The 12,267-nt window shown below is 38.0% G+C and overlaps 1 protein-coding gene across 5 annotated transcripts in view; it reads left to right on the top strand.

Annotated features, from left to right (window-relative positions):
• Positions 1 to 12,267, top strand: part of diaph2 (diaphanous-related formin 2) — a 326,327-nt gene that overhangs the window by 74,317 nt on the left and 239,743 nt on the right. The window lies entirely within an intron of this gene.

Genomic DNA, 12,267 nt, shown 5'->3' with positions numbered 1-12,267 from the left:
AATGGGTTTCGTGTGTTGTTCTTACATATAAGTGTGCAGACTATTTCAGGAGCAAAGGTTAAATAAGAAATGTTAGGGTATCATTTTTTTCAGCAAGAGTCTGGTTATATAGGCTCGTTTACTCTGGATTATTGAAATTTTCATGCATGTATAGACACATTAAGACACATTAGTTTTTCCTCTGTACAAGCTGTTTAAATAGCTGTATAATGTGTATACTCTGCATCTCCATCCAAAAAGTCAGTGGGTCAAGAAATTACAAACAATTTTCTGAGGTTCTGTATGCACTTATTAAAACTTAGTACATTATTGTTGCATTGTGTAAATGTGTTACTTTCTCACAGGTTTAGTTAAGTCACAACACTATGTAGGTGAGACGATACTGCCCCTGTGGCATCAACACATCACAAGTCTACGAACATGCACACTGCAAGAGTTTGGGTCACCACTTCAACAACCCTCAGTAGTAGGAGCATAGGTCGAGGCCAAGCCAGCCAACAGAGCCCGATTAACATCGCACAGGGCCACAAGCAACACAACAAATGGGCAGGAGTGTGTGTATGTGTGGATGTGAGCAGTCATGCAAGTCCATATCTCACCACTTCTCTCTTCCTCTGTATTCAAATCCACGCCCACATTTAGCAATGCAATCAAATTTTAATGATTGGATTTCTCGTGATTAAATCCTGACACTACACATGTCACATAATTTTAGCTAATTGTGCTGTGACTGTAGAGGAGTAGAGTAATTATTTTTACTAAATAGTTAAATCAGGGCAGTCAATTAATATACAGAAGTTTATAGTATTTTGTAAAGGCTCCCGTGTCTGTTCTGAGTGGCAGAACCAGTACATATACTGTAGAGATTAGTGCGGTGTTCCACAAAATAGGCAAACCTGAAGCACCTAATAATAAACCTCATGCGACTGGGTGTATGCACAGGCATGTGCATGTCAGACTATTCAGCAGTATCTAAATCTGGTGTTTGTTTTTTTCCTCAATTCCTTAATTGCACCCCATTAGCTTTCAGGCTTAGTCATGCATCCTCAAAGTTACTAAAACTCACTCTTTTCAGTGGTTTAAGCCTCAACTCATGATCTGTTGCCTTATATGGTGCCTACAAACATAATCTCTCACATTGTTTTAAGTCAGGAAAAGGTAATTGTGTTGTTTATTCTAGGAACTAGACTTATTATTCAGCTGAATCTCTGGGGAAAACAGAGCAGAAAGAAGAACATCAGACTAACCTGGACCTTTTGACCTTAAAGTGTGTTTGCTCTATGTATGATTTATCAAGGTTAGTCTCTTATGGAGAGGGTTGGTAAAGAAGGACAAAGCAGTATAATACAGGACAGATATTAGAAATCAGCATCAGTACTCTTGCTCATTTATTCATGGTTTCAGCATTGTTTTTCCACCTTCAATCCTTTTTGCAGTCGTTTTCCAAACTTTTAGTCAGTAGTTTTAGCTCTTGGCTTCATACCCAAGCTCCCAGAGCTAGAAACAAGAGCACAGAGTACAGAGTTCATTAGGCCTTCACATTGCAATCAATGCAGCAGAGACAACAGTGAAAACCTAAATTAGTTCCTGTGTGACTTTACCTGCTTAGCAGCTCACTTGTTAACCCCCTCTGCCATGATACTGGGATTACATGAGAGGCAAACAAGATGGCTTGACATGCCTTTCAAGTTTTCTTTCATTGTTGTTTGTCACTTTCATATAACTGTGAAAATTTTGCAACTTTCTCAGTTCATCTTCATGAAAACATATTTTAATATCTTAATGCTTTTTGGGGACTTTTAGACAATATTAAGCCACCTGCTTACCTTGAATTGATTGGTGAGTGGTTGGAGTGTAGTGCATTATCTTCAAAGTGGGTGAGTTGGTGCAAGGGCTTATTTTCAGATTGAGTTAGTGGGGGATAAAAATCATTCTTTCCAATCATCTTTTTGTTGATAAACACAACTGTTTATCATTTCATTCCTTTCTTTTCCATGTTAAAAGAGTCTTTACAGTAAATCTTAGTGTCTCTTGTGTTGCACTTTTGCAAATAGACTTATGACTTAAGACTTTTTTCTGCAGCCAGTGTGCACTCAATTTTACTCACTCTACTTTTCTCACTATCTTCTACCTGACTTTCAGTGAACTAGCCGACATCTGCTCCTATCTTTATAGAGGTGTCATTGAAATTCAGTGCAGACATGAGTCCTGCAAAGCACAGGGATAACAGCATAGAGGAATATTCTACACCACCCACAAACACGACCCAAAATATGTACATGTACAAAACCAGCATGCACAAATGTGTGAGTAAAACCATACTAATATGTGCATGTACACACATAGATACACACAAAGAAAATGCTTAAAATTTGTGAGTCATGGTTTACTGCATTCTCTTTTGTCAAACATTAATTAGCAGTGGCATTAATGGCCTTTACGTAAATATACCATCCAAAATGCAGTATTTAAAAAAAAGCGAGAAATGTTAATGGGTAAAGTCAATTGAGCAAGATTTGAGACACACTCACAGTGCATGTGGTTGTGTATAATGTGTGTGTGTGTGTCCGTGTGTGTGCAGGTGTTGGATGCATTGGGATGTGAAAATGTGTTTTGTGCTCTGTCCAAACTTAAGGACAATCAGTTCTATGAGAATCAATAAGACAAGGTCAGAGTTCTTACCCAAGTGGCTAAAGACATTACGATTTCACGGCCTAAGTACTTCAGCTTAAAGTTCTTCTGTAAAGGTCTGAAAATACTAAGTACCTGAGAGAAATGTTTATCAACCACTAACACTAAAATAGAAATTAAGCAGCAAAATGTGTGATATTCATTACTCAGAGGTGTAAAGAGTACAAAAAAATGTGCTGTTCCAATGGTAACTTGTGTGTAAGCAGTCAGCATTAAAAACTGTCCTCTAGGACAGTGGTTCCCAACAAAATACTTTATTTTGAAATGCAGTGAATTTACAGTACTATTTTATTTATAAATGCTCTGACTAGAACCATGGCTGAACATAAACCATAAAGAATGACGAGAGGGAACTCAGGTCAACATAGAATGTGTCTTTTTTCCTGAACAAGATGGAAGCTTAGTTTACCAACCTTCATGTAATGGTACCATGTATGTAATTTTAACATTTAGTTTGGTCACCCACCTTTGTACCCTGTAATTTTTAAAATAAAAATGATAGGAGAAGAAAACAATGAAAAGATTACAGTAAATGAAAGATTAGGAGCTTTCCTCCTAATTATACTAAACATCACAACTTCTGTCAGCATTGTAATCCAGAATCGTAATGCCTCTGGTGGATGTAGCTTAAATTGAAGTAAGCAAAATTAGCGAGCTAACATTTTCTAAGCCACCAGATTTATACAAACACAGAATATTAGCTTTTAATACACAAAATTTGCTTCCATTGAACCAACATCAGCAAAGCTGACTGGGTAATACCACTGCTAAGTTTGAAATTGAATGGCTGCACTTAATTAGCTTACCTGTACAGGCTTCGCAGGCTGAATGCAGAGTTTTTGTCTACCTCCACTTTTTAGGGCAGACAAAGCTTAAACTTACACTAATTAATGAAGGACACGTATTTTTGAAACCATGAATTTATCCTTTCATATTATCATGAGCCTCAGCTGAACCTGTGTGGTAATTAGTGGTAAGATCAACACGCTCTATGCGGGAGACTGGGGGTTCGAATCCCTGCGGTAGCTTCTTAGGCAGGTTCTCCTTATGCTTAACCTGTCTTGTATCTCACTTGTAAGTTGCTTTGGATAAAAGCGTCTCAATGTAGGTGTTTGCTTACTGTAATACCACAGCACCAAGAGCTCTCCTGTTCATGATTTTTGTATTTAGTTATCTATAAGGAGGTTGGCAAATTATTTTGTAACAGGTTGGCTTTTATTCTTTTTTCTCTCTCTTTGGCAACAAAATTCAGTATTACCCTTTTGGTCTGAATATCATGTTTTTTTAAAATTTACATTTCATTTTAACCCACAAGCATTTCCACTCCATATCCCGTTCTCTGCTGTTTAAAGGGGTTACAATGGTGCTGTTGTTTTTTTTTTTTTTATTTGGAGTTTCAGTTTCACTTGGTGGGTCATTATCATTTGGATTGGATTTTAACTTATTAACTAGGTCAACTTGAGATGGTGTGGTGATAGCCTCCTCCTGAATAAAATGTTTTTATCATTGTGCAAGTCTTTCAGCCACTATTTCAAACACTGATGAAGGCATATTGCAGGTCAACTTTCAGTGGGATTAATGCCAAGACAGTTTGCTGACGATGCCTGTTGGTCTGCCCTCTCCTTGTCCACATTTGGGGCAAAGCCACTAGGATGGACATGTTTTGGTGTGTGAGTTTGTATTTTCTTCAAAGTTAAAAATGTGTAAGAGAAAGGATCCTTCCTCTTCACAGATAAACACAATCACCCTTGTTAGTCTGGTAAAGGTCAAGGTAGAAGCATCACAAACAGGTTAACCTTGAATGAGTTGACTGCTTTGACTTTGGCAGGATTTTGTGGTGAATGGTTGCAACAAAAGTGCTGCAGTTAAAGGGAGAAACGTATCAAGCAGTTACCATATAACATAATACAGCAAAGGATTAACTTCTTTAACAGTTACATTGCATGTCATTATTAAAACATCATTAATACCATGAAACATTTTCATTATTTGCTGTTCAGTCTCCAACAAATACTGTAAAAAATGTTCATTATTAGGCTTTTCAGAAGTAGCTGTTGCTAATGGAGATAAAGAAATGCATTTTAGTTCTTTGTTTATTGTTGGCATTCAATGTCGTGACATCTAAAGTCACGTAAGACCTTTTTATATAAGAACAAAGACATTCTTTATTCATTATTGCATGACAAGTAAATTTGAGACAAAAAAACAGCCTTTCTTTGTCAGTAGGATTCTCAGTCATCCAGGTCATGGGACTTCTTTTCTTGTTCCTGTATTAACTTAAGTTCTGAATAAATCTTAAATCTGTTCAAGCCCTTGACTGAGCTGGCCCTAAATTTTTTTTAGATCTTTTCTTTTAATATATTTATGCATATGCAAATTCCCACTACACACAACTGTAGAAGCATTATACTCCTGCTTGTAATTGAAATAGCTTTACAAACTATTGTGTGTATTTTTGTTGAAATAAAAAGGGGAATGGAATTGTTTAAAATCCTCAGATTTTGTGGTTGTTGTTGTCACTGGGTGCGCTTCCTCCGGACCTTGGGGATCAAGACACACACAAACACAACACGATTCTTTGGCTACTGCCCTGTGTTTCTTACGAAGTCAAGCCTGCAGTATTATTTTCAAGCTGTTTCCAGCCTAATACCTCCTTATTTCTTTTTGTGTTTTCGTCTCGCTCTGCTGATCTGCTGTGGTGAGCTTGTCTTGTCTGGTCACAAGATGTAATGTCACTGGCCTGATTATTGATAGAGTGTTGTAGGCCTAATTGTGTCTGTGTTATCAGCAAGCAGACTTAAAAGAATAAAGCTGCCTGTAGTTTTTGTTCTTTCACTACAGCAGGCAAAAGATAAAGGAAGAAAATAAACATGAAGAAAAAACTTGATTCTTTCAGATATACACACACTTCTTTGTGGCCACCCAGGGACTGAGAGAAAGACAGTGATACACATTTCGTAGGTCGAATGAAGAACAAAAGGAAGAAGTAAACTGACTGGATTGGAGGTGGAGGTGTGAAGAAAGTCTTGACATGCTTGACCACATGGTCTGGTGGGAAATCCCCCCACTGAGCTAGGAGCCCTGCACCCTGGTGGCTAGATGAAATGTCTTATCTGCCAGCAGCAGGACTCTGTCCTTTAAGTAGGGCTAGGGAAAAGTCATTGTCCAGCCAACAAGCGTCTCAACTGATCCGTGTTCCCACTGACCTTTACCACTGCTGCCACAGACACATGCCAAACTTTAGATTGTGTTAAATGTAAGTTTGCCCATTTATATAACATCTTATGTGTGTATTTGTTGTGTGCAAAACTTTGTTCATAGGCCATATTTGTATTACGGCAAGAATGAGATGTGTGACATTTGGATCTACCTGTCTGTCGACTGTCTTTTACCCGCTCCTGTGGTATCTTTCATCTCAACTAATCTACCAACAACTAATGAACAGGAAATTAAGTTATAATGTGACTATCATACAGCGTGAAATGCACTAATTGTTAAGATTGTATCTATATTATTTTTTACAAAAAAGCAGTAGGGTGCTCTAGTACTTTTCATTAATTACACACAAAGAAGAATTAATTATTGTAGTTTATTTCATTATTCTCTAACCTTTTACCTATAATCTTTGGCTTTGGAGGTATGCTATTACATTTTGATTTGTTACCTGCCTAAATCAGTGTTTGAATTTACTTTAATTTTATTAAAGGATTTGCTTTGCAAGCCTTCTATTCTGTAAAAAATATCACCATCACACTATTGGATGCTGTGACTGTGCTCTTGTATATCACTATCTTCCCACATGAAGTTATTTTTGTCCTTGCAATGTAAATTTTAAAATGCTGTTAGTCAGCAGTTGAATGACTTCGGCACAAATAAGCCATTCAGAACTGTAAAACAATCTGTGTTTTGACATCATCACTCTAACAGAACGTAAGTAACAAGACAACTTTTGGATATTCAAGTAACAGGATCTGCATTTAGACCAAATTATACTTTTGGTTGTTACATTTTTGCTTCTCATTAACAAGAAGCTTACCAATTCGCTGAAGATAACATCTCCTCCCTTGTTTAAATACAGTACCATGAAAGAACCCATATAACATGCTAATCTATATTTTGTTCTTACATCACTTGCTAATTTACCTTTTATCTCAAATCAGCATAGGAGATAAAAAGATTGTGTAAATGTGCATGCGTCTGAGAGAGAGAGGTAACAAGGCAGGCCGAAAGGAAGAAGCAGTGACATTCGGCTGTCTCTCTGCTCTAGCTTCCGGGCCAGACATGTTGCCGCCATGCGGTTTTCCAGTAAGCTGACAAAGAAACTGAATAATGTATCTATCAGTCAGCCTGAGTGTGCAGAGCACTGGGCACTGAGGAAGCTGCCAGCTTGTTATAGGCTCATTACAGGTGAAGATGACATGTGGAGGTGCAGCCGCCTTGGCATTGTCTCCCTGCCCTGCCCTCAATAGAAGGCACAACACTCTGTCACTCCCCATGGCCTAGAGAAAGGGTGACAGAGGTGATAGAGAAGGATGGAATGAGCCTCAATGCTCCCCTAACCCCCCAAAATGAAATTGACAGGCTCGCTCAAGTAATTGCTCCCAGCACTATTTTCTTTGGCAGGAAATACTGTTATCGACAAATAGGGGATTCAATAAGCGGCAGGAGATGAGGCTCTAGGCTGTGGTCAAAGGGCTGTGTCTGTTCTCTACTGTTGAGGTTGCAGTGTCTCTTGATGCTCTCTCTCTCTCTGTCCTGCCCTTTCTCCCCCATTATCTTTCTCTTTTTTTGTATCTATCCCATACTTTTTTATCTTTCTCATACTCCCTCCACCTCTTTTGCTTTTTACATCTTACTACTTCATCATATACTACCCACACCACGTCTCTACCCGTCTTCCCTCTATCCTCCCCCACCCCGTGTCTCTACTGTCTCTTTTAAACAATTTTCCTCTGTTGACCATTTTGGTGAACCATAAGGGGAAATCTCTATTACCCAGTAGCCAGTAGGTAGTGCCCCCTCCTTTTACTTAGATTGTTTCTCTGCTGCCAGTGTGGTGGTGTAATGTTGATATTATCCCAACGGATTCCATTGATTTGGGCTGGGGCCATGAAAAAGCAGTTTATGGTCAGTGTATTTGGTTTCCAGAGGTCAGAGCATGCGGTGAAACCAGAGCTCTGGCTGTTCTGGACATAGTGGTATGCCTGCTGGGAACTACTGAGAAATAAGAAGATAAATAAAAAGTGGTTGATGTGTTTCCCTCTCACTGGCCCTTCGTATTGCAGAGGAAATGGTGTTCTGAAAATGCAGTCTCCTAATCATATCCATATCCAGAAATTGAATCACAGTGATAGAAGCAGTGTTTTTACACTTTAAATTGTGATTTCCTTTTCTCATACAGTGTACAATATTCTCTTACTGTATTTTGGTGAAAATGTGTTATTTTGGTCATATAAAGTAAATTTACTTTATATATTAGTATTATCAGTGGTGTCTGTGTTTTGGTATATTTAGAAAATAGCTGTCTAATATTTATTAAGCTCTAACTTTTGTGGTGTTATTGGCAGGTTATTGGTCCTCAGGCTTACATGAAACACATTACTATGGCTTTCATCTGCCATTATCTTTCAAGCTTCATTCAGCACAGTGGTGACTTGTCGCCTCTACACTGTCCATCCAGCCTGTGTGTTTTAGCATTTGTTTTATTTAAACTGATCTGCTGGTGATTTGACTGCTGTAATGGTGCTACAAACATAAGTGCTGTTTTCAGAGGAGAAGTAGCATATTACACTGTGCCTAACAATGTTTAGCTTGAGAATATAAATAAGAGTTGGTCATTTTACATTTTGGAGGAATACTTATAGTATGTGGAGTACATGCGGTTTTCTGTTGCCAGGTAGTTTTTGTAGGTTCATGCTGGTACTATGTTGCATAATGAAGACTATATCTGTCAATAGGGAAGGATATCTCCAGGGTAAATACTGTGTCCTCCACAATATTTGGGACAAATGCCGTTCATTTAATGGACTTTGTGAACAGAAATACAGAGGCTCAACTGCAAGATTCAAACCCCTTGTTAGCCATAAAATCAGGATGCCCAAATTACAGTTTGGGAAGAGGTACTTCAAAGAAGAAGAAAAAAAAAAGTCTTGAGCGGAGATGAAAACAATATTAACTCAAGTCAGAGTGATGGCAAGATCAAAGTATGGAGGAGAGAAGGATCTGTCCAAGCTCCAAACAGACCAATTCATCTGTGCAACATCTTAGTGGGGGTGTCATGGCTTGTGCTTACGTTATATGGCTGCTACAGGAACTCAGGCCAGAGGTTTATTTTTCATCAAGACAATGACCCAAACATCTTGCTGAGGCAATGAAAAAGTTGATCAAACTAAAACAGTTCAGATTGAGTCAGTCGCCCTATCTGTACCTAATTGATAGCTTCAGTGTTCTGAAGAAAAATCTCAAAGGCACTAGACCCTGAAAAAGCATGAGCTAAACCTACCTGCTGTACCTGCCTAGTATAGCATCACCACAGGAAATACCCAGCTGCTGGTGATATCTGTTAGACATTAAATGTAACGAACAGGGAGCTACCCGTGACTAACATTACTGTGCCCCCAAATACCACATTGTGTCAAATGTCAAATCAGAAGTTTAAAAGGATTAATCCCATGAGAGAGCAGAGTACAGGCTTGTTTCTACTTACATTTACATTAAGCCTTTTGGCAGATGCTTTTATCCAAGGCAACTTACAAGTGAGATACAAGGTACAGGCAGGGTAAGCATAAAGAGGTCTTGCCTAAGGATCCCTACTGGAGGTAGACCACAACTGGGATTTGAACCGCGGTCTCCTGCATGGGGGCGTTGAGCTTAGCACTACTACAGCCCTTGTAGGGAGAGAGGCATTTCCGAGTAATACTGTCATTACTTCAGCCTTGTTGGTTTGTGTTTAAACTGAAAAAAACTCTTTGAAAGACAATGGTAAGGCTTTTTATGGCTTGGGTAGATAAGCACCATATACTGCACCTCCTGGCTTGCATAATTTTCTCTGGCCACCCTAAAAATAACCCCAAATAATAATTTCATCATGCTTTGTTTGTCTGATTATCATATAATAGCATTAATTCAAACTGTTGTTATTCATCTTTTTTTAGACATCATCACGAAAAACCCTTGGAGGCATACCTTTGTTGCATGTATCCTGTTTGAAGACCCTTTCTAGTGAGACAATAGGAAATTATTGGGCTGTGATTGGAAATGCTAATTACTTACTCTCTACATATCAAAGTTAATAAAGGAAAAAGATTGTGGTTTCACAAGAGTCTAAATAAAGAAATCACATCTTCTGCTGGATGCAGAATACACACAGTCACGCTTAATTGAATATTTAGGATAACATTTCTTAGTATATTTTTCCAAAGTAAGTCAAACACAAAAGACAACTTTCCTTTGAGAATCTGTTATGAGTCACAAATATGGGTAGTTCATAGATTTCACATAATTTCAAATATATGAAGTAATTGTCTTTCTACTTATTTGCCTGTTAATTAAGGCTTCTTGTGCTTTATAGCTGGTTTTGGTCTTTTCTTTATTCTTGTTTCTAGTCATTCAAGTCAGTACCACCAACAAAAAATATGAAAAACAGTTAGGCAGTATTTTACAATGGAGAGCCTTACAATATGTTAGGTAATAGTATAGAAATTTAAATTGTAATAAGAAGGAATGTCACCTTTCCTGTGGCCTAATACCTACCTTCAGTCAGATAAAAGCTAAGCCAGTCACTCTTCCACATTTACCCAATGGTACATGGAAAAGAGATGAATGACATAAGTGTTCACACAGATCTAGCTGAGAAAGACAGAGAAAAGGCTAAAGCACAGAAAAAGACAAATCAGAAAATCAAACCATACAATAATGTGGAAGTACACTCAGGTTTAACTTCTTAAGGTTTATCCTTTTTTTTTTACAAGTGCTTTTCACAGAATCATTAGAGGTCATGGAAAGGGAAAACATGTTCTATGCATTGCTGAAAGAATGATAAAATTCATTTTTACTTGTGAAACAGTGCTAGTAGATCTTGCTCGTTTATATGTTTTTTGGTGTTCCTTGAAAATGTACTACTCATAAAGACAGTAAGACAAGTTACTAGGCTGTGTGTGCTTACATTTCCACTTGAATGGTCGAATGTAATTTTGACATTTGTTGTGGAAGAAGCAACCCCTCAATTTGGGGTGTTGAAAAGAATCATCCCTGCAGACCGAGGGATGTGCTCTTTATCTCAGACTTTATCAGATAAAGTCAAAAATACGCCATTACTGAGCCAATCAAAGTTTGAGCTCATCTCACATTCAAGAACAAACCTATTGATCGCTGTTGTTAGACTGCTCTGCTATTTACAACATAAAACAGTTTTTCATGTTTACTGTGCATTGCAGGAGAGCAGCTCTCTTTTCACCGGATAAATGAGCTAGCTTATTACTTCCCAAACTGCCCATTAGCACCGTTCACATTGTGGGGAACCAGCAGTCCAGGGATGAGCACAGTGAAGATGATTTTGCCTAGCTGTCTGGTTCAGACATATGTGTTGTTTACTTTGGTTAACTTGACTCAGACCACTCCTGAAATATAGCTAATTTTGACATTAGAACTACAAATGCAGATTTTGAATAGGGATAATACAGTATATCTATTTTATTCCTCAAAAATGTATCTTATAAATGAACTGTATGGCCACATTTTCAGACCCACAATTGATTTTGCAAGCTGGTAACTTTGGAATTAGACTTTAGCTATATAATGTATGATGTTGACTTTGTTGCACATTTGGAAGCAGGAGTGTGTAAATATATTTTCCTTCTGCGGTTATGGGTGCGTATTCCTGCCAATAGGTCGTCCCCTTGTGTAAGCATCAGTTTAGCGACATGTCCCAAGTGCCCTCTGTGGAGATTGTACACTAGAATTTATTTACTTGAAGCACGAGCTGTTGTAGATAGATTTCAAGTCTGGATCTGATTCTATGTGAGTAGTCCATCATTAGAGTCTTGACTGAAGAATTACTTTTCCTCTTTCTGAAACCATGATTTTAGAGCCAACTTTCATCAATAGCACCTTTGTGAGAATTCAGTTTTTTTTTTTTACTGATTTATAATGCTGCTTATTATAGTAATGACAATAACACTGGGCCAGACATAATTCTCTTCATGGTAAAGTAGAGTTTGTGCACTTTCAGTTGCGTAACTTTAGCATTATTACACGTATTATGGAAAACTACATTGATGTAACTTGCTCAGTTGGGTCCAAATTATGCTTAGTTGTGTTTAGGTGAATTTCTATTGCTTGGGTTGGGGACTGTGAGCTTTGTCCAACACCTGAGAATCTGAATGGATCTGAACATAACAGTATCGGGTGTCTTTTCATGTGAGACAGAATGTGAACTGTGAACTTGAACAACTAAATGGAGCTTTGTTCTGATTAGGGAATTGAGGCGGATATAGTATAATGGCCTACAAAATGTTTTTCTATTAAATAAATTTGATTCACAAATATTAAACAGGTTGTCTTTTATCACCCGGTTGC

Source organism: Anabas testudineus, chromosome 10 (assembly GCF_900324465.2).
Source record: "Anabas testudineus chromosome 10, fAnaTes1.2, whole genome shotgun sequence".
Classification (NCBI taxonomy): Eukaryota; Metazoa; Chordata; class Actinopteri; order Anabantiformes; family Anabantidae; genus Anabas; species Anabas testudineus.
This window is presented reverse-complemented; position numbering and strand designations above follow the sequence as displayed.